Source organism: Phasianus colchicus, chromosome 9 (assembly GCF_987193195.1).
Source record: "Phasianus colchicus chromosome 9, bPhaCol1.hap1.1, whole genome shotgun sequence".
Classification (NCBI taxonomy): domain Eukaryota; kingdom Metazoa; phylum Chordata; class Aves; order Galliformes; family Phasianidae; genus Phasianus; species Phasianus colchicus.
In genome coordinates, this window is record NC_143444.1 from 26,316,594 (window position 1) to 26,336,792 (window position 20,199).

The window sequence follows — 20,199 nt, forward strand, 5'->3', positions numbered from 1 at the left end:
TCTGAGACGCTTCGGCCATAAATTGCATGGTCCATGACAGGCCACAGGGTCCTAGCTTCTGTTCTATATTGTATTACAGCACATCCATTAGCACTGGGTTTTATCAGCAAAACTGTTAAGCCTACAAGATGAGACAGAACATCTGACCACTGGTACTACGGAAGAGAGAAAATGGGATCCGGTGTGGTTTCAGCAGACTATCTTACAAAAAGCAGACTCAGGGCTGTGCACATCAAATGCAGGCATTCAGACAGTAAATAATTAAGTATAACACATTGATTCAAACACAGAAGAAGGGAGAACCTAAGGACACGACAAATGTTTAACTCACATATCTCACGCACAGGCTTCTCAGTGCAGGCAAGGGGAGTTGTGAAGGCACGCAGCCTCCAAGTCCACTCATTGCTGCACAGAGCACATGTCTTGGGCACAAACTACAAGGACAGGCTCCTAGCTCACAGCCTCACCACCCTCACCTCTCCTCATCTATACGTTAGCCATGTCAAGGCCAGTCTCTATACATACAAGGCAGATTTACAGTACTGTTTAACCCTTCCTCTTCTCCTTTTTGTCCACAGATAAAATGCAAAATCCATCTCTGCTTCTCTTTTAGTGTAAGGAAAGGACTGCGCTTGACTATCTTTGACATATCACAACGACATGGAACTTTCATTAAAGATTTATAGCAACATCAAACATTCTGTTTTACTTTCAATTTTGTCACATAATTCCAATAAAACGGTGATTTAGCCATATCTGTTAAAGTTATTTGTCACTGCTGAGTCCTTCCTGTATCATTAATGACACGTACACGTAAGCCAAAGAATGAAGTCAGTCTCCACGGGGTCTGGCTCTTTTGGGAGAATTTTAAATGTTTTCTTCTGCAGAAATCCATAGCTGCCAGTCATTCTGTGTTGTATATTATTTAGGCTTTCCAGTAAAGGAATAAAAAGAACTTCTAAGTAATGCATTAGTGTGTTATTCTTATCTAGCGAAGGCTTGTGGGACTGAGTGAAAAGATAAAGGAAATAACAGGGACATGTGGCAGTGCTAATGTTAATATTTGATTAGAAATATTCCAAACGATGTCAAGACAAATTCAGTTCTTGTTATCCAAACACACCCCAGCTTGGTGAGGCTGAAGTTGTACATTCAGGAGTGCCATTTAGAAGACAAATAATCTGAAAATAGTTTGTGTTCATAAAATTAAGATACAAGTCTCAAACCGAACAAATAAACAAAACAACACCCTAAAACTTCTAATGCAATGTTTAGAATTAATTACCAAAACAAGAACTATTGGAATCAGCTTTGTACCTGTTCCTCCTTTATTACTTGAAGTTGTTTAATTTAGAATAACACTGCACAACACCTAACCACTTAGCTTAGCCTACCTAAAGTCTTAAATTAAATAATGAAAGTGTCTAAAGTCCTCATAGTTAACACATTTTCAATTTTTGTTTTTTTGTTTTTTACCTTAGTTGCTACAGGCATAATCTCCTTAAATTTAAAAGTGGTACAACAGCACTGTTTTCTTCTACATCATGTCAGCAGACTCACAGCTTTCAGATAGTTTTCTGTGTTTGTTAGTTGTAATTGTTTCTCTACAGGACTTGTCTGTTGCAGCACAGAAGAAAACAGAATCACCGAGAAAAAAACCTGCCTCAGGTTGCAAGTCACAGTGATGGTGTCAATATTGTCATTGTCGACAATGACATGCAAGGAGAAGATGGAGAAAGAAAGGCATACAATTAAGTTTAAGCTGATGGCATAATACCCAGGAGCAATTGTCAGAGAGAGAAACAAGAAGATGGGATTGGATGGAGACCAGTCAGAAGCAGAGGAACAGAACTGCATTTCAGCTATATAAAGACAGCAGGTAAAATTATATGACTGGACAAGACCATCCAGAGAGAAAGCAGACAAAATAAAATAGTGGCAAAATAATTCAAAAATAAGTGTGGGAAGGGGGAACTAAAGGAGGAATGTGTTGCTGAGTGCAGTCAGGAGCAGTCACTAACAATGAACGCTAAGTGCCAAGGAAAGCTGGGATGTTAAGACTGAAGAATGATGTGGAAAGATCAGGCAGGCTGGATGTGGAAGTCTGGACAGTTAAGATCTTGGTAAAAGCCCATCAGAACTCAGCCCTGAGCCTGGGTGCAATTGCAGATGAGAAATTTGCAACAAGAGTTCCTGGCTCTCTCGTGGCCTTATCAAAAGACACCTTGGTGGGAATTAGGTTACTGGGTACATCTGCCTTTTCCCTCTGCGTGAAACTCCCCAGTGATGCAGTTTAAATAATTCTTCACTGCATGGTAATTTTAGAAATTAGGGTTGGAAGCAGTCAGTAATGGAGCCATATAAAAACATACAACAAGCACAAGCAGTTCAAGAAAAGAAAATGGTAAAGGATGTCTTTCTTAACAATGAGTAAAGAAGTCAGCAGCAGCCAGAAATCAGAAAAACTGAAGGCAAGCCCAAGGCAGTAGGGCTAGAGAAAATTGCTAAGGGGCATATGGCATGGATAAGCAGTGTTCCTAGTTTAAGCAAGCCATGTTACCACGCACCTGTTAGGATCCCTTACCCTTTGAATACAGATTTCCTCTTCTCTTTGAGGTATCTCCATAAAAATTATTTTTACCATCATTTCAGGTGTCTGTCCTTATTTTAAGATGTCTGCATGTCAGCTTTAACTCATTCATCAAATGTGTTTCACAGAAGGTTCTTAAGGCAAAAGAAAGGAATCAGAAGAAGGAATCAAAATCCAACACTTAATTAGATAGTATCCAATTATTTTATGATCCATGAGGTTGCCTATAATAATTTGGTCGGTGAAACAAATACATGTTGGATGATTTCTTTCCATGATAAAGCAATTCTTTCATAATGTTTAAATAGCTTTCTGACACAACACTAATAAATGAATGCAACATTTTCAAAGACAGTTGTGAAATAATCCATAATGTAAACCACAGAAGAATTTGTGATACATTTGCTTCTGCTTACCTCCAAGCGGGACTAGCCTAAAATAAAAAAAGAAAATAAGACATAGCAAAAAAACTGATCTTGGTTTTGTTGAGGGAAATCACTGATAAGATTTGGTGAGAAAAAATACAGGCTGGTGAAAAACAAATCCTTTTTATGTTAAGAAATGTCAAGTTAACATCAGGAATAGTTTTAGACTTTGCAACAATATTCTTCTCAGGCATTTGTTAAACTTAACAGGCTGAAATAAAGAGGGAGGGGCTCGTTGTAAGCAAGATGATGATTTTTCCATGCTGAGAAACAGTGATAAGCCAGTAGTTTTAAATTTGAGTATTATTGAAAGATACTTGCAAATCATTCATCAGCTCTGGCAGTGCCAGGCATTATGCATTTCAGCACTTCCGTGGTTGTAACACCAGCATAAGTTTGTAGAATCTAGACTAATTCCTCATCAAACGTATCACAGATTTATTGAGAGAAGGACATTCATCCCTTCCATCACCCGATTAGCGAAGAAGAGACCATGGTAGCAGCTCTCTGAAATATTTCTGGCACAATGACAGGTTTTTTTGCAGTAATACTGCATCCTAATAAGCAAGACTCTAGCCCTCTGGAAGGGCTGTTTCTCTCTCTCACCAAGCAAGATTTTGTGCACGTATATGTGACTCTTCTGAGAATAAATTGTGAACGCTGCATTTCCATGTATAAATACTGTGTTTTTGAGGCACTGTGTCTTCTTCCTAAGGCAGCAGGCTACTGGTTGTCACATTGTGTTTCAATCTTAGATGACAGCATATTTTCAAGTGCCCCTGCTTTTACCTTAAAGTTTCCTCTCTTGACAAAACTGTTCCTAAACAAGCATGAAAGCGTCAGCTTCTTTCAAAAGCCCTCAACAGATTCTTGCTCTCTCCCCCCTCCTTCCTTTTTTTTTTTCTTCTTACTTTTCCTCCTTTTTTTTCCTTTTTCTGGGTAGAGAGGAAGCTCTTCCCAGCTTGCATTTCTTCACACTTCCTTTAATAAAGGAACAGAACTCCAACCCTACCAATCCCATTTATATTTGAACAATGAAAACTCAGAAGAAAAGGGACAGAAAACAAACTGAATAGAAGATGCTCTTATTGTGCCCTTAAACAAAATGGATTAAATCTCTTGTAAAGAGACCAAGAACATGACTTCAAAGCAGAAGCCCTCAAGTAACAAATCCTGCTTGATTCATGATGGCTTCATCTCACAGACCAACTGGTTGATCTTTACTATTACATAAGGAAAATGAGAGGCAACTACAAGATCCTTAAACACAGGCCTAGCCAGTAATTACAGTTGCATCCAGATACAAAACAGAATTATTACATTTTCAGATGTATAACAGCATTTTACATATTTCTAAAACAAAACACCTCATATGATTCAGCTGCAACTCTCTCCAGCTCAGTGCCTGTTTACTTTTAATTCGACTGCAGTCTTTGTGAGCTATCAGAGGTGTTAGTTATCTGAGGACTATGTTTCCAGTGTGGTTTTAAATAAGAAACAGGGTGCCTTTACTGCAAATATCAACCCAAACTAGTTGAAAGACCAGAAAAGGGAAGGCTGTCTTCAACATAATTTCCTGAAGTCTCCTATTTGGGAAAAGAGCTCAGGAGAAAAAGTACAAATGACATCTTCTGGGCTTACAGTTCATGTCTTTCTTCAAACTTGGGTAAACTTGCTAGCTTTCCAAAATTAAAGCCTTGAGTTTAGCCAACCAAAATATTTTAGAGTGTAGCTATCATAGTTTTGCCACATTATGTTTTCTTTATTTTTCCTCCAGCCGTATTAAATACTTGGATTATTTCTTTCTTATTGATAACCAATACAGATTACCATGTAACAGAAGAGGTGTAGGCATCATTTCTATATGGTAGCCTTAAAAATGATCTTTTAATATTGCTAGCAATACTCCTTATGGATACTGATACCTGAAAAAATATTGAAATGTGAAATAGAAAAGGAAATAGAAAAGGAATGTGAAAACTGTTTCATAAAATGTCATGCTGCTTGCCAATATCAACATTCAGAAAGCATTTAAGTTTTGTTTTTTTTTTTTTTATGCATCTATTTTGGTAGAATTACAACTACAATGTGAAGAAGCAGAAATATTTCTCATTCAGCTTTAAGTGCTGCAGTGAAGTCTGAGGACTCACTTATCTTAGCTGCAATGTATTCCATAAACATGATTGTGTCCTAATGATACCACTGTCCTTTAGCAAAGCCCTGGGGCCACGCAAAGTATTCAATGCCATGGACAGAAGCTAATGTTTTGCACACTGCCTAAGGCCTAAATAGGCCTTTCATATACAGGCCAGATGTTCACTCTTTCTTAGGCCAGCTTAAGGCTAGAACAAACCTTTTCAACCAGGGTTTATCAGAGTTTCTAAATTACATACTGGGAAGAAATTTAATTGGTTTAATTAAGAAAGTTTATTTCATGGTAATTCAGTTTTGTTATGCTGCAAGACTTAATGTGTCCTCTGGTAGGGGTGATTTGTTATAAATATTTGCAGCAACCCTCTTGCCACCCAAACTGAAAATAAAAAATATTTGAGTCTAAAGCTTCAAATAAAAAAAAAATGTCTTTAAATGATTAGAATATAACTGACCAAATCTTCGCACAGTAGCATCCATGATTACTGAAGTCATGATAATCATTGTCTCTGCATAGTTCACATAGTGCTCACACAGCGCTCACCAATTTAACTCTATTTCACTCTATTTTACACAGATAAGTTAAAAGCAACAATGTGAGCACTTGAGTATTTTCTCCACAAACTTTTAGCCATGAGTTTTCTCAGCCATGCTCAGATTGCTGAGTTTCTCTCTTTTTTTCCCCAAAAGTACTGTTAGAAACCAATCAATTTATTTATTGCAATTCACAATAAATATTTTAAAAACTGATTTAATGTGCTTGGAAGTGGTCCATGCTTAAGACACCAGCACCACATTTCTGTACCACACCTCCAAGGTTAAAAAAGCACTATAAAAGAGAGACCATTCTACCTGTTAAGGTCATGATTTAATCCTTCACACTCAACAGACACTGTGACTTAGCAAAAAATCCAAGTTCAGAGGCATCAATCACCACCGTAATAGACCTGTGCGTCAGGGGAGACAACAGGAAGAAAACTAATGTTGATTCAGTTAGATTCTTCTGAGACACGGACATCCTTCACACTGTTCTTTTTTTGCCCCTCATCGCTAATCATTACCAAAGTGAGGAAAGCGCAAGGAAAGTTCATACGCTGAACGTATAGCTCTCCAGTTGCAGCACAGATCCATATGGATCAATAGTGGGTTCATTCTTTTAGCAGCAAATTTAGCGCAGGCAAATGGTGCTCGCTGACAGCACTGATGGCCTCTGCTCATAACAGCACTGTGTAGCAGGACTGGAGCCATCGCTGTCTACGTGGTCTTGTCACTGTATCCCCAGTTCCAAAATGGAGGCATGAGGCAGACTTGACCTTATAAATCAAAATCAGGGGAGAAGTCTCTCAATCTTTGTTGTCAGTGTTTGTGCTAGTCTACCCCATATGTTCCTCGCTTTAACTCCAGTTTTGCTTGCTGCTGTTCAAGCACGGATGGAAATAGCATTTTCCAAAAGATCAGGTTCTAATGTTCTAAAAAGAATATAAGAAAGAGCAAAGAACAATCAGGCATGCTAGGATGTTGCACACAAAAGTGACTGTCACGTTACAGGGCAACTATTTTCAATCAGAGCAACTCAGAGTTCTCTGGGTTTATGTTTATTATGTTTAACTCCATTTAGCAACTTTTTCATAAAAAACAACTCAAGGCTTTCCAAAACCCTGTGCTAGACACAGCATGACTCTAAAAGTCATTTATTCCGTGTGTCTCAGTTTGGACTTGAGATAGAGGGATTTTAAAACTTATTGCTCAAATTTGCATGATTTCCTTAAGGCTTTTAAAAACTGCAGCTCTCAGATATGAGCAAACATACCGGCATTCTTTTCCAAATACTTTTAAATTTCTAGGAAGTTATAGAACGCAAATATATCAGGATTATTTATAAGGGTCTGCAGTGGCAACTGAGGTCAGGAGCTACACTGAACAAAAACAGTGAATACTTTGCTCTCAAAGTCTGTTTTCACTCGTATGATTTGCAGCAGCCCAAGCACAGCTCTTGATTCTATACCTGAGATGGGTGCTGCTGCAGACAACAGCAACAAAAGACATTTCCACTGTATTTTTTATTATCTTAATTACTTTTTCATGTTAAAAAAAAAAAAAAAAAAAAAAAAAAAACACACCTTTAGGAATTACAGAACCAGTATCTAGATAAGGGTTGGTTTTACATCAGTTAATTACATCAGCTTTACAGGAATGGACCTGGGATGGCTTCACTCATATATATGGCCAAAAGAGACTCAAAATGAAAGGTAGGAACAATTGTGTTTTAAAGGATGTGTGCTTTCCTTTTCTTTTCTCCTTTGCTATATTTATTACTATACTGTGCAGAACATTTCATCAGCCAGTCCCTAGAAAAGCTGCAGTGCTTTCTGGAATTCATGCCAAAAGGAAAAAAACACTTTTTAGCAGACAGGTCAACTTTTTCTTAGCTGTTTAAATTAGGAAAGTGATGAGTTGTCCCTAAGTTACTAAAATCCATAAATCAGATACCTTGACAACACCTCCACCATATCACAGGAAGAAAAACAAATCCACTTACAAAAACATTGGATTGATTCAAGCTTTCTTTTCACTTCCCATGGCTGTGTGGGTATTTTAAGCAACAAGATGGAATTAATAAACTTTAACATTGCTATGGACATATTTCAGAATAAGTAGTAGTATCCATCTATTCATTTTATATCAAAACAAAAGAGGATAAAATACAACAAAGCTGAGTCTTACTGCCAGAGTGTAGGAGGAATCCAGAATATGTAGCTGACACTACTGCTAGAAAGGAAACAATCTACCTTCATAGCTGGCCTATCAGCATTTTGAGGTTAGAGAGGTGCAGTGAAGGTTAGAGAAGTGTAGTTTTATTCCACAAAAAAAATGTGCCAGCCTGTCAGAGCACTGCAGACAATAGATGGTTGTGTGACTACTTACTCTCTACCAGTTCATGATGACAGCTCTCTCTCTCAAGTTTACCATATCTACATTCCCATAATGGCTTGTGACAATGCAGTAATCCATGACTACCTGCACAGATGCACATTTATTCCTTCTGTTGACAGAAATTGAATTCATTTTTCAGAATCACCAATATAGCTCCCTACAACCTGAGCTAGTGAAGAACTGTCACACAGCAGTGAACTGAGTAGTTCTGAGGACAAACCACTGGGAGCAGACATTATGTAACCAAAGCATTCCAATTTCAAACATCTTCTTTTCAAGGAAACAAATCTTGACTCAAAGGGTCAAGTTTTGTCTGACAAAAAGGTACCAAATACATGCTGTGCTCCAGAAATCCCATAGTTACTTTGTACATCTGAGTGTAGTTTAATCATTTGTTTACGTTTGCAAGATAGAAATGTAAGGAGAACCAATTGCTAGAAATCTCCTGTTTTTTGATGAGATGACTGATCTGCTGAAAGGAATGTAATAAGGAATGCGTGGGGTTGGAAAAGAGAAAAAAAAATGGACAAAGATATCAGATCTTCATATGAATTTTTAAGTGTTGTAACAGAGAGGCAGAGCTGGTAGAGGGTAACAGGAGAAATAAGGGGAATTAACTTCAGTACTGGGTGCAAAAGAAAAAAAGTCCATGAGGAGCAAAGCACTTCAGATGATGGAGGAGATCATTTCTGCCATGAATTTTGGAAAACATCAGAGAAACGAGCTACATGCACTGAGAACCAGAAGGAAACTTACAGGAGTCCAGCTAGAGGCACCTGTACACATCACCAGGAGCAACAGCTGGACTGCAAAAATCTTGTGGGTTTTCATCTTGGTTCAATTTCAGACAAACTTTGCTGTACTTAAATAATACCCATTTGGCACCTACCGTTTAATTTGCTTAATTCACCCTCTCCCAGCATGCATTAAGTCACTGTATTAAAAATTTACTGTTAATACTCCCTATTCTAGTGTGCGTAACTTGGTTATGAATCACCGCAAGCATTCTATACATTATCTCTAATTCACCTGCAGATTTGTCTGGGAATAAAAAGAGGTCCTTTTAACATTTTCCTACACTTCTACTACTGCTTTCAGTGGAATTTGGTATAATATATAGCTTTGGCTACGCATTCTGTCACTCCGAGTACAGACACACCATTCAACCACAAATTAACTCTGCTTCTCATTACTAATATTCATTCACTGCATGCATTCTGTGCAGGAACTACACCTTAAAGCAACATCAGCTCTCTGTGAAATTAGAAACTGAAGACTGTTTCATTAGCCACTTTTTTATTTGATGCAGACAGCGCATGGATTTTAGACTTAAGTTCATAACCTGTTCATAAGCAGTATTTTTTCAGTTCACTTGTTACTGTGGAAAAGAACCAAACCAATTAAGAATGCTAAAATTGCCATTTCATTTTCACTGAGGAAAGAGAGAGGTTCTGCTAATCTGCAATAAAGAAAAAATATCTCGCTACGAGAATTATCCAATTTGACTAGATAGGTCATTTCATTAACTAAAAAGTAACAACATCTCTAATCAGACTTTCTCACCTATAAATTACCATTTTTATCTTTTCAAATCTTCTTTAATTCACTGTTGCTTTTCTTCCTATTTGCTATCAACTACTGCCTTTGAAATACTACCATCAACCACACTAAAGGCAATTTTTAAATGGTAGAGCAGGTCATTTCAGAACGTGCTGCTCTTGGACCATTTTCTCACTACTGCTATATTTTATCACATATTTCCTAAAACCAGAGAGACAACGTCATTCAAAGCATACACAGTGCATCATAGGAGATTGTCTCTATGTTAAGTAGAACTTGTCCACCAGACTTCTCTCCAAGCACAAGCAACAGCAACACGAGCACAGTTCTGCCATTCTGAAAGCAAGGTGAACACAGTCCCAAAGGTGCAGGGAATGGGGCAAAGAAGTGAGGGGAAGAAAATAGACACATCAGCAATGGAAGTTCTATGTCCAGAAACACTAAGAAGGAATACGCATATGTATGTAAGCATATTTTGGTGAACATATGTAGGTAATATGTATATACAAGTATAAAAGACAAACATGCAAGTTAAAGCTGCCTCCAGAAAATTTGAATTTATAGGATGGATAACTTCATGCAGACATTGACCTTGATAGTACTGGACCCTGGCACCAAACACCACAGATCACTGCTGTCATTGCTTCAGATACATTTCTATCTTGCTAGCTGTCTCCGAGGAAATTAAGACTGGATAAGTTAGAGCTGCAAGCAGGGTCTTATCAGTTCAGGTCCCTGTCTGAAATTCTACGTGTTCAGCAGAGCCCCTTCTTTGTCTTCAAAGCTCAGTGAGACCTTACTATTGAAAGGTCTCCTGTTTGAGTGTTTTGCCTGCTCTCCCCTTTCCTCTCTTTTGGACTATCTTTCTCTCATTCCCCTTGCAATGAAATGCTGCTCTCACTGAAGCATTGAGTCCTCCTCTTTTCTGAGAATTCACTCATCTGCTCAGTGAACATCTCAGGTGAACACAATCAGCACTCTAGACAATAGCAGAATAGTTAAGAAGCTTCAAACTTTCACTAAGAAAACATCTCACAGAAGCTTCCAGCAGAATGTAGGCACAAGAAGCCCCAGTAATCCTTTAATGACATTTAGAAAATAATCCAGAAACAAGTCAGAGTCACACAATTACAGTATTGGTCGGTCAGCCTCATACCATCATCAGAGACATTAACCATCACTCTCAAATTACTGTCAAGGGCTCACTTCTGTTTATGCTCACTGAAGAAAGCGTGCAAGTCCACTGACACTCTTCTTTCTCATTCTGAACAACTTGCTCTGGTGAAACTGATATCAGAAGCCGCGGAATCCTCTTCTTTGGTACACGCAAAACTACTGAGCAATGAGGAAAAGTGCAAATCTCTCTATAAAAGTTGGAAAAGCCTTTTTTCCACCCCAGAAACTACTCAGAAAGAGTATCACTACAATTTCCTTCTTTGTTGCGACAAATTGCTTCTTAAGTATAGGTGAATATGACTATCAACTTTTCAATGTACTATAGGAAAAGCACGTCACTTACTTGCTTTATGCAGTACTTTTAAAAGACCAATAGTAGACCTATGAGCCAAGGAGATTTTGGGATGCAAATTTCCAGAGTTAACTGACGTATGCACAGGCTTTTTCTTTCAGTGAAAACAACTGATTCACTTCAGTCCCAGAATGGTTAGGTACTTATAAATAGGACCTGATTCTCATTGTACAGATCCTACCACTGTAGCTACTGAACTGACCTGAATATCCTAGTCTTGCTCCCAGGTACCAACCTCCTACTTCTTTCAGATGTGTTAGTATGATGATCAGTTTAATTACTAATACAATAGTTCACAAACAGGTATAAAAAATAGAACAATACATTTTTTCCTATTAGGAGTCAATTCCTAAGGCTAGAAAGCAAATGAAGCACTGTCTTGGCAGATCAAGAGTATTTATCCTTCAGCAAGGAATCATTTTTGTCTGTTCTCTAATCTCTTCAATATTATATGATATAACTGATAGCATGCAACTGTTTTTGTAGTTCTTGCCATTGACTCAGCTTTCCTGAAGATAGAATGAAATCTAGGAAAAAAGGTACAATAAATCTGTATTTTTTCCTGCCTTAGTCTTCATTTTCATTTGAATGGAAGATCATAGGTAGATTACATGAAATTCAAGGTTTCTGTAATGTTGTAATTTATATACTTATACATAAACATCCTAAGCTGTAATAGCTTAGAATAGTCGGCTACCACATCATTTTAGCAACGCACCTTTAATCTGTCAAATTGCAACAAACCTTTTCCCATTCGCTTTATTCTGTTAACAGAAGTGCATTTTTCTCTTAGCTTGAGAATATCCATGCAATAATTAAAATAAAAGCCTAACAATTAGTAATACCACCTGGCATTTGTTTCAGATTTTTTTCTAAGTAATTCAAACATGTCATGACACTGGGTAACCATTATTAACTGCAGCTTATAACAGATAGAAAAAAATGACTTCGATAGAAGTGAAGTGCTCTGTCACGTGACACACAGCCTGCCAAAGGCATAACGAGGACTAAAATATTGAACTTCAATCATTGAGATTCATGCTTATACCAAGGGCGAATCATAAATGGTCACATGCCTATCCAAACCATTACAAAGAGCTACAGGTACCAGTGGTTGGAGGAGGCACTGGGAGGCGCAACTTCTCTTCTGGTCTAACTCACTGAGATCTTCAGCAAACAATTCCAGCATGCCTTAGTTTCCCAGTCTGTAAAATGCAGGTATCTACACTCATGCCTATACAATAACATTTTTACCACAGGGCTGAAGAAAATCCTGTTTTCTCTTCGGTTTTTGTATAGTGCATTACGTTACTTTTACATTTCTTTTGGCTGCAGTGTGAAACTGTCTAATTCACATGGGATCTAACAGGATGTGAGATACTGAGCTGAGTTATCTCTCAAATATCATTCAATATTACAAACAGCATCACAGAGCTGCTGAAAATTATTGCATTTAAACAATGTCAATGAAAAATAAGGAGCCAGAATTTGTCTTCTTGCTTGGATGCAGCGTATGACTCAGTGCAATGATATCTGACATTACAGGTCAAATGGAAAACAAATTTGCTGTTGGAGTCACAATTTGCAGAAGATTTAAAACAAATTTTAAAACTTCAATTGCACAAACACTTTAAATCACATCGAGGAAGAAGCAAATTTTTAAGTCATTAATAAATATCACATGATGTCCCTGAAATCTGGTAGAAATGTATCTTCTCTACTTCTGTGTTTTAACAGAGCTTTGAAAAGGTACCTGCTGCACTGAATAAATGAATTTTCTTTCAGGCTCATGGCAGCTATAGGACAGATCATTCCCACCTTTACTTTCCCTCAGAGGAGAGAAACATGGATGAAATCAGAGAGAGAGCTTTCTAAATGAAACCTCTTCACACATGGAATAGGTAAAACACCAACTTTTTCTGTTGTTAGCAGAGTTGCACTCAGTGCCTATAACTTCTAGTAAGCCACTTCAGTAGCAGCCTCCTCCCCTGCCTGTAAGTGGAACAGTTTGTTCCAAGTGCAAAAGGACTGAGCATGCAGCTCCACTTGTTCTGTTCCCAGTTCTGTCACTGCCTGCACGACTTGTGTGACTTTGTCCTTAACACTCAGACTTCTTTGCCCTCATTTAGAGATCCATACCAGCTACGTACAGCTATGTATGTACCCTATAGAGATTATACCTAATTTCCAGGTATTATAAAAATTACATTCAGGTCTTAATAATTTTTATACAATTTTATATAAGCACAAAAGAAATTTGATGTAGTATTTAAAAAAAAAAAGAAAACAAAGGATTTTAGCTATCCCATGTAATTACAAAGTAGATAAGAATATGGCAGTGGGAAAGCATCAATTTGGGCTTTCTTTTCTGCTCTTGAGGCAATTAAAAAAGAATTTTTAAACTACAGTGTGGTCTATTATAGACCTGTGTTAGGTTTTGTTTTTAGATGATGCCTTGTTTGATATCAGAAGGCTTCACATCATTCTCTAATTTGGTTAGCTTCTTTTATTTTAGAGTATTTTATACACACTATTCATAGATAACTTCTTTCATTTCCTGCCTGTGGTCAATTTTTTGTTGGTACATTCGAAAAGAATGGCATCACTTTTAGGGGAAGGAAAAAAAAAAACCCTCCAGACTTCTTACCCTGTGGTTCTGTTGTTTGTCCATTTTGCTTAGATCTTAATCTCTTTGTTCAGAACTTCTATATAAGGATTTGAAATGTTATGTCTTCATTTTATAGATATCTACTTCTTCCACTTAATAGTCAAGAAGGAATTTTATCTAGACTATTTTAGTCTGTATTGCTACACTTTTCTCACTCAGATTGCTTATGAAAATTCAGTCTGCTCAGTCAGCATCCAGACCACCATCTTCTATACTCCTCATTTGTTGAAAAGTACTACAGTTTTGCATTTTACAGTGGAATAAATCTCTCTTTAGTTCTCTTGTATTTTCAAATTTTCTTAACCATTATAGAAAGAATGAAAACAACGCTCTGACATCCATCCTACTGAAAAATCTAGCCTTGTTTTTCAGTAGAACCACAGAGAGATTGCCTGCCAATCAAGAAGCAAAAGTGAATTACTCAGAGTGTATTTGTGTCCATTTCCAAAAAGCAGCTTGCAAATATGTCCAAGTGCAATAAATTTCTTGTGTTCCAATGTATTTATGGAAGTGAGTAATCAGCAGTCAATTTTAAACGAGCTCTTTTTAATTTCATGTCTTCCCCAATACCGTTCAGTCCTGTGCCAAAGAGAGAGCTACCCTAAACAGCATCATTTTGCCACACCACAGCTGCCAGCAACTCAGTGGTTTAACAATTTGCTGATGGGTATTGGGAAGGAGGGGGAACGTAAATGGTACAGTCCTCAAGTCCTCACCACTACCACTTTTTTTCTTTTTTCCCCTAACTCTGCATTTTAAATGCCATGGCAATGTATTAAAATTACACAAACTGAATAAAGAAAAGAATATATATGCCTATACTAGCCACAGTTGCTCCTTCACCTGCCACACTCCTTCACTCTGCTCTACAGTGAAAAAATAAAACCCTCTCCATCCTCACAGGTTCATTGGAAGCAGCTGGAGATTGGAAGAACTGGAGCCAGTTACGCACTTGCCACACACTCCTTCCACATTTTAGATCTGGACCAAATTTATAGCTGAAAAACACTGCCCTCCGCAGGCTGAGAGCTCCAGAAGCACAGCAGAGCAGCAATAGCTCTGCTACTTGGGGTAACCTGCAAACACACAGAGCAAAGCTCTGTGTTTACACCAGTGATTCTTCCTGTGGATTCAAGAAAGGGGTGTGTGGAAAGGCTACTGCAAAAGCCTCAAAAGAAAAAAAAAAAAAGAAATTAAATAAAAACACTGCAGCTTCTATAGCTCACACTATAGCAGAGTGTGAGCAGTGATACAGAAATGCACCAAGATGACAGTAGCAAGTGTTTTCTCCCCCTCCACCCAGGAATCCAAGGTCTCCATGAAAGCTGCTCACTAACCTGCACAGCTGACAAAGGCTTTCATCCTTAGCATCAGGCTCCAAATTCACTGCAAACAATGAGAACATTGTCGCAGAGTGTTGGCTCGTGCCTGTCATGATCAGGGAATGACTTACTTGAGGGAGATGACTGGGCCTGTAAAGGGAAATGTACATCAAATGTAGATGACTGTGAGGAAATAGGACTAGGAGCAGCTGACCCAAACAAGAAATCCATATTAAATGGCAGAATTATGCATCATGCTGTAGGAAAGTATTTAAGGACAATTTCTGAAAGTCCTAATCCTAGTTTAGGACTACAGATTCAGAATAAAAAATACAACAATAATAAATAACAACAATAACAACACAGAAATGTAGGTGGTGATAGAGGATCCAGAAATGCATTGAGAGTTGAGAAAAATGCAGAGCACTTCTAGCTGCTGTAGCCTAGCAAGGTACCAAAAGGACCATCAGAGGGACAGTCACCATTTGTCACTGACTCAGAGAGGACTTCGAAGTGGTGCAGCAGCATCTGCCAGAATATTGCTGAATGTGGAGGCTGAATGTGCTTGCTGTGTTCTCAGATATCGCTAGCACCAGCACAGCCAGCTACATATCTGCTTATATCACAGATGACGTTTGCTTTTTCCTCCTAATTCTTCCAGAAGCTAAAGTAATTGGGATTCCATCCAGGATAGAGAAGATAGGGATAGGACCTCTCAGGCTCTTTCTATGCCTAAGCGAGATAAAAATAAAAGGAACAAGAGTGTTGAGCTAAGTGGCTTTTCCATTCTAACATTCTAATCCTCATGGCCTTGAAATTTAGTTTGAAATGGAGCAGTCTGCTATTTCCACATCAAAAATCAATACAATCAACAAGTTAAAACATTCTCAGTTACAATGAAAAAGTATCTGGGGAAATAATACATGATACCTTAATGAACATCTGAAAACTTAAAGACCATCAGAAAATAGAAAATCTCTCTGCTTGCCCAAAGCACAGACATGGCATCACACAGAAACTGGAGGAGATAGGGTGTCTATGCCCAGCCCTGTTGTCTTACTGCTCCGTGACCTTGGGCAAGTCACTTCACTGTCCCCTGCTACCAATAATAATTATTATTTTTTTAGTTCGCTAAAATTTCTCATGATCTGGACATAAAATCATCTTTCTCTTACATACAATAATTCTACTCCTCTAAATATCAGGAGTATATGCATAATTTAATAAAGTGAGAGCATTTAGCACAAAGCTGCAGTAGGAAAGAACTTCCACAGACTCTCTGACTTGCACTAACATATCCAAATGATATTCTAGAAAATATTGTGAACATACAAAGTCTACTTTTTATTCACACAGCATAAAAATGAAGCAGCTTTGCACAAAGGCAGTCAGATGAATCAGACTGTGTCTTTTCCCAATAAATTTAAGAGAAAAAAATGTTACTCTTCTCGTGTTAAAGAACTGACAACAGCCTAGTTTTAACTCCTTTCTTAATGACTGCTGCCAAAGCATCCAGCTGCCTTAGAGATCCAGGCTCCCTCACAGCATTTCTTCAGCTGAGCATCAGCTCTGTAGAGCTGTAGGGAAACCTTCTTGCCCTCCACCCACCTTGAGATAATAAAAGAGAATCGTTTTATAGTTCTGTTTTTAAACATTCGTTCATCTGACCCTTCTTTTTAGTAAGAACTGGTATTTATGATGAGGATATGGTAAATATGGTAATGAGACTTTTTAAACAGTCTGCTAAGGTGTAGATTATAAGCTCTGCGAATTCCATATACATCGATACAAGGAGGTGTGTGGGTGGGTGTGCGTGCGTGTGTAAATAAAATGGCCTAGTTTAGAGCATCTTTAATAACCAATATTTGACTAATTGAACCAAATGGGTGTGAGCTCCCCCTGCTGACTCAGAAACGAAAAGAAATGAAATCGCTTCAGAAAGCTTTGCAAACCCTTTTGATATTGGCTCAAGGTCAAAGGAGTGGACCAGGATAAGGATGTTAATTTAAGCACAGCTAACAACACAGGCCAAAAGCTAGCAACAAGGGCATTATCTGCTTTATTTTTATCCCCCTGTGCTGCTTTTACAGTGGCTACCGATTTTGGAGAAACTGATCTTGATTTACAGAGGAACAGAAAAGAACCATTTAATAAAACCTCCACACTCCTAAAAAAAAAAAAAGAAATATCAAATTTTAAAATGTTGTCATTAAAAGACAACAACTCATATTCTTCTAAATTAGGTATGAACAAAATATATATCCAACTGCAGGCCAACACCTGCCACCTCATCCATCAGCTGTAACACACAGCAGGACTGCTGCACTTCTTGTGCTAAAAAATAACCACGTAAGAGACAGCCCTCACATTTAGAAAAAAATATGCCAGAGTTTTAACATTCATAGAAGTGTGTCATGCAATGGCCTCATCAAAGATTATCTTTATATATAATCATTAAAAGAGTATATTTAATATTTTATAGCTGCCAAGAATTTCTCTGCATTTCTTAATGCCACTTTCACAAGCAGCTAGGAGGAGGCTGTTCGTGCTCATTTGCTGGCTATATTTTATCCAGCTTCTGGTTTGGGGGGCAAATATTTTATATCATATAAGTTTGGATGCGAACAAGTCAGTTCACTTACTGCTGCATTCCCAGAGCTGTTTGAAAAGGAACTGCTGACATCTACTGGCTCGAATTTTAAAAGACTCAATTTATTGTTATTCTCATAAAAAGTAACGGCTAGATTTCATTCTCAGATGATGACAGAAGAGGGAATTCTGTAGAAATTAATAGAAATAAACCCATTCTCTGACATTTAGCAGTTCATCAATGTCTGCAAGAAAATGTAGAGCAGAGGAGTAAGGAAATGCATCTACCAGGCATCAACAATGTTGTGAACATAAAAGACACAACAGCTCTCAGCATCCGCACATTTTATGTTGAAGATTCCCAAAGGATTCCGCACACCTGGTGAGAAGCTCAATGAGCATCCTCATCCTCACCCTTTTCTCAGAAGTGACCCAGCTCTCACTCAGCAATGTATTTCTAACCCTTGAAGCTGCTGACCAGGAGCTTCCACGACAAGCTGGGCACTCAAGCTCCCCACAGAACACACATGATGCTGAGGAACCAAGGACTATGGGGAGGAGAGGAGTGAGGCTGAAGTGTTCCAGGAACCAAACTGAGATTTCAGACTGAGGAACCTTAAACAGATCTGGTCCCCCCATCCCTTGTGTGGATCATTCACCAAGCATCTGTTCTCTCACAGTTTTATGCTCAAGCAAAGCCAGCTGCTTCAGGTGACCACATCTTAGCAAATATAATAACCCTCTTACCCTCACTCTGTATTCATTCATACCTGCTCAAAGCAGTCATAATACTGTCCTTTAACTCAGCTCTCTCCTCTTATCCTTTTGGATGTAGGGAATGGAAATTGCATTCTATTCAAAAGACACGCATTTTCCTGTTGCATTTCAGAAACCTGGTTTAAGAGCTCTGGGCTCGAACAGGAACAGCAAAAAGCTTGGTAGCAGTAGAATGGCATTACCCAACAAGCAGCTTAGTGAATGCCAGCCTGGGGAAAAATAGGCACCCATAAGGCCAGGGGTCAATACTGCTTTTAGAATGTTTCTTAAACAGAGGACTGACTGTAGTATGTTAGAGAAACAGACAGTTACATTAGGATGTTTGCAGATATGGATAAAGTGAAGCCTATTTAGCATGCAGATATGAGACAAATTCCCACATAAAGTCCTGAGGTTTTATTTATACTGGGCATCTCCTACATGATTCTTTGTTCTTCACAAATCAAAACACACAGTTACTCTGCATAATGCAATTATCATTACAGTTTTATCGGATACTTTTCTTTCAGGTGGTCTTTCAAAGATGCCTTCAAGATAGAAAAATATTTTTCACTGCAGCAGTTTTCAACATTTTAAACACACTCTTAAGATAGTACATTTATACAGGAAAGTAGGAAAGTAAAAAAGGAAACTATAGGAATGCAGCTGAGTTTGGGATGATTGGAAAACACAAACAGAATAACCAAAAAAAACCACACAGAGGAAGATGTTAAAATAAATGCCAGAGAGGAAGAAAGCTCCAGCAAACAGAGATGCAGGGAAGTATCATCCCAGATCCATTTGTGTAGTGCCAACAACAGGAATGTAACATGTCTAGCAGTCCCAACACTTTTTTCCAAAGAAATCCCTTAAGAGAGGATCTGCAGGATAGAAGAGGTCACTATAAAAATCTAGTGTGAATAAGAAGCTAGCACAAAAGTCCATCTTTTTTTCCTTCATCCACAAACACATAAAGATGGAGATGTGGCCCTTAGAGTACCAGAACTGATTCAAAAGGGAAGTGTAATCATGCCTCTGTTCTACTGAATATTTTGTTGCAGAATTAAATTAGGAAGTTAGCCAGGTAAAGAGGAGAGTAAATTGATGGAAAATGAGAGTGTAATTTTGGGTCAAGGACAACTGAAGGAAAAAACAGTAAGAAAGGAGATAGGCAGATAGACAGACAATGCACTTTAATAACTATACAGAGACCCATTTCAAACAGTGCTTTATAACCTTCGTACTGCTCATCAGGTCTCAGCCAGCCAGTAGAGAACATGCTTGATGTGCTGCAGTGAATAGAAAGGTTCAAACATTAATTAATGCACACCAAGACGTGTCCTGCCCTAAGGGCACGCAGTTTAAATTGGACAAATCTAGAACATGAGGGAAGATAAAGAGAAACAATAGAGGATAGACAAAAGCTGAGCAGTATAAAGCAACTTATACATCTTTTGTGGGTTTCTGGGTGTTTTTTTTTTTTAATATAAATATCTGTGTCAGAGCAAGAATAAAGAGCCAGACAACACTGAACTGATAGCAGCAAAAAGGGACACCACAGCTGCTTTCACATTCTAGTTCAACAAGCTTTTGATCAGGAAAGCAAGTAAGCCACAGAAGGGCAAAAGATACACAAGTAGTCAGGTGGAAAAATGACTTTTTGTTTCCTGACAGTT

At 38.1% G+C, this 20,199-nt stretch overlaps 1 long non-coding RNA gene across 1 annotated transcript in view; it reads right to left on the reverse strand.

The window, feature by feature from the left end:
• Window positions 1-5,869: 5,869 nt before the first annotated feature.
• Window positions 5,870-20,199, reverse strand: part of LOC149916885 (uncharacterized) — a 42,533-nt gene continuing 28,203 nt past the window's right edge. Inside the window, exons 2-3 of the long non-coding RNA XR_016468975.1 lie at window positions 15,194-15,328; window positions 5,870-6,635 (exon numbers count right to left, since the gene is read on the reverse strand). This is a non-coding gene — a long non-coding RNA (uncharacterized LOC149916885). The remainder of the gene's footprint in view (window positions 6,636-15,193; window positions 15,329-20,199) is intronic.